This window comes from Lethenteron reissneri, chromosome 67 (assembly GCF_015708825.2).
Source record: "Lethenteron reissneri isolate LAM-NWPU_2019-01 chromosome 67, ASM1570882v1, whole genome shotgun sequence".
Taxonomy (NCBI): domain Eukaryota; kingdom Metazoa; phylum Chordata; class Hyperoartia; order Petromyzontiformes; family Petromyzontidae; genus Lethenteron; species Lethenteron reissneri.
The window spans coordinates 876,774-880,504 of NC_083845.1; positions in this window are offsets into that span (position 1 = coordinate 876,774).

Sequence of the window (3,731 nt, forward strand, 5' to 3'; positions counted from 1 at the left end):
GCGTCACGAATCCGGCGACCTGAGTTCGATACCCGGCCATGGTCAGACATCAGTGGCGAGTGATAGCGGAACCGGTTCCCGTGGATTGATCGTGGCTGATGATGATGACGTCATAAGAAGATACATTGCAGCCACGTGAACGTGGAATTTCCACCCAGTGGCATTATCCAAAGAGATTAACACTGGCTCAGAATCATTACATAGGAAACCACTGAAGACTTTTATGAAAACATTTTGGTGGAAGGGGGATGGACCCAAGTTATGATCGAGTCCACATGCTCCTGACACTGTCGCTGTCACACAGACACAGCCTGCGGTGGTTGCACAGGGGGGGGGGGAGCAGTCGCTATGCCTGGGGACACCCCCCAGTGGCAGCTGTCCCCGACTGGCACGTGACACGGGAACTTGAAAGACGTCCTGCGGTCCGATCCAGTGAAAAACCAGGCGCCGCAGTATTAACCAGGGCAGCCGCTGCCGGGATTCGAACCGCGAACCGCATTTGCAACGAGTGGCGAACGCACGGCCGCCGATCCACAGAGGCCGCCAATGGATTTCTTTTGTGAGCACAAATTTGAAGTCACGAAGGTTCCGTCTGTTCATAAGCCGGCGACCCAAATCATCAGCCAGTTGAAATGCATAAGTTGGCAAGGTCAGTCAGTTCAGAATTCAACCAACCAAGTCACCAGGCCAGGTCAGAACTCAACTAACCAAGTCACCAGGCCAGGTCAGACCCCGACTAAAAACGTCATCAGCCAGTTCAGAACCCGACTAAACAAGTCATCAGCCGGTTCAGAACCCGACTGACCAAGTCATCAGCCAGTTGAAAACCCGACTGACCAAGTCACCAGGCAAACTCAGAACCTAACCAAATCGTTTCCTGAATATTCTCCCAGCAGATGGAGCGAAACGTCGGACATCGCGCCTATCATCACCAACAACAGCAACTAGCGGCACAACTCGATGGAGCAGCAGCAGGAGCAGCAGCAGGAGCAGCAGCAGGAGCGCGACCCGAGGTCGCATCGCTTACTTTGTCTCCTCGCTGTGGCCGGCGTTCTGCTCCAAAAGGAGCAGGTCCCAGAGGCGGCTCTGAGGTGTCAGTGGCGTCTCCCCTTCTTCCATGGTCCTCGAAGCTTCCACCTCCACCTGCTCCTCCATCTGCTCCTCCACCTGCTCCTCCTGCTCCTCCTCCTCCTCCACCTGCCCTTCCACCTCCTCCACCTGCCCCTTCACCTCCTCCACCTGCCCCTTCACCTCCATCACCTGCCCCTCCACCTCCATCACCTGCCCCTCCACCACCTGCCCCTCCACCTCCTCGTGCTCTTCCTCAACCTCCTCCTCCTCGTGCTGCTCCGCGTGCCGCTGCTGCGTCTCCACCGCGGCGCTCGACATTCACCGTCCGCGTGCCCGCGGAGGCGCGAGAACGACGCCCCCTCCCCCCTCTGTGCTCCCCTCTGGAGCGCGCAACTTTATGGTGACCTTTAGATGCCACCCCACCTGCGATGATGCTGCTTCTGCTGATGATGATGCTGCTGATGATGCTGATGATGCTGCTGCTGATGATGATGCTGCTGATGATGATGCTGCTGATGATGCTGATGGTGCTGCTGATGATGGTGCTGATGATGATGCTGATGATGCTGCTGATGATGCTCATGGTGCTGCTGATGGTGCTGATGCTCATGATGCTCATGATGATGCTCATGATGCTGCTGATGATGCTGATGATGCTGCTGCTGATGATGCTGCTGATGATGCTGATGATGCCTCTGCTGATGGTGCTGCTGATGATGCTCCCGAGCGAGTGGCGGAGCGAGCAGCGCGCTGGGCTCGCGATCCGAAGAGCCGCGCCCCTCCGTTCCATCCTCACGGTTGTGGCAAACGACGACGACGATTACGATGAAACAAAAACACAAACGGTGCAAGTCCTAATGGCATGATGAGGCAAGCGTGACTGGGATCGCCCGGTTAGTTACGTCCAAGCTGGACTCCCACGGACCCCTCTGGGCTCGTGACATCGCAGGTCGCGAAGCGCCACAGGTCAGGGAGCGGTGGCGCAGCGGTCGGCACTCCGGCAGACCCGGGATCGAATTCCCACTCGCGCCCAACAGCGGTGGCGAGTGTTTGAAGCGGTCCTTGGTGCCTCCCCTTAGGTCTGCTCGGCCTTAAACGAGTAGCGTGCCCGGGTCGGTGCGCGTTAACATCGCCACTGGGGAGACAAAGGCGGCCGGGCGTGGTGCTGGACACCCACCCCCTCGTGCGCCGTGCCGGCCTTAATAGGTGCTCGCTAACAGCACTTGCCCCGGCAGTCTGTTGAACGCTACATGGGGGATCTTTGTCTGTGCAAAGATGCAACCACCGCTCAGGATGAGGTTTCCCACAACCCTGCCGCGGGGGCAAGGGTTGGTGGATCACGTCGAGATTTGTGAATCTCACAAACCTGCTCAGGGCGCGTGCGAAGTTGGCCAGGAGACAAGCGTAGGGGGGGGGGGGCAAGTGGATTCGTGAACCCATCTGTGTGGACCTGCGAGTTGTTGATCTCCCTTGCACGCGACTTGGGTTCCCTCCCGACACTCGCGTTCGCTCGCGCACGGAAAGAGTGGGCCACGTGGCCCAGAGACCAGAGAGGGGGGAGGGGGGAGGACAGGGGGGTGGGAGGAAAGGGAGGAGAAGGAGGGGGAGGGAGGGGGCGAACGGAGGATGAGGGAGGAGGGGAGAGAGGGAAGGTGAGAGGAGGGAGGAGGTAGAAAGGGGGAGGTGGCAAGCAGAGGAGGAGGAGGGGGGGGAGGAGGCGCAGGAGGGGGGAGGTGATAGGAGGGAGGGGGGAAGAGGGGAGAGGGGGAAGGTGAGAGGAGGGGGAGGAGGTGAGAGGAGGGGGATGTGAGAGGAGGGGAGGAGTGTGAAGGAGGGGAGGAGGAGTGGGAAGGAGGAAGGGATAAGAGATGAGATGAGGGGGAGGGGGGGCTCTGCGTGATCTCCGAGCGGACGCTTCGCCCCGTGACGACGACGCCGTCACGTCGGTGGCGGCGCTCGCCCCCCCCCCCCCCCCGGGGTCCCCCCAGACACAAGTTTCAAAAGACTCGGTAGGGGGAGTTTTTTTTTGTTCCCTGGATAGGGGTGGTTATTATTGCTGCGAATATAAATGCGTGCGTGAATACACTCGTGAGCATTTGTATACATCTTTGGATTGCGCACGCGTCATTACACTGCAGGCGATTAGTGGGATGGACAGTTAATACACCGTCAGCACGTTTACATGAACTCCAATTAAAAAGACTGAACAGCCCCATGCACATATATATATAGAACGTAAATATTAAAAGCTTTCGGCTAAAACTCTCGTTGGAAATGAGACCGCGTGCAGCTCTGATCTCGCCCACCGCCAGGCAGCCAAGGGATGGTGGGGAGTGTGTGCAAGAGGGGCGCCCGGTGCGGAGATGGAGCGACGGAATTCGGCTGGCGAGCAGGTGTCACATCGCAGGATCGCGTGGCGTCGTCGTCGTCATCATCGTTTGTAATTGTCATCGTCTTCATCATCACCATCATTATCGTCGTCTTCGTTATCGTCATGATTGTCATCATCATCATCATTGTCGTCATCGTCGTCAGGGATGATCGATCCGCTGCTGGACGGAAGCTGTCCCCAAAGCATCCCGCTGGGATGATCATTTGCCGGGCGACCGTAACGGCCGTCATCGCCGCTGTCGCAGCCGAGACGGAACCCCCGAGGTGTC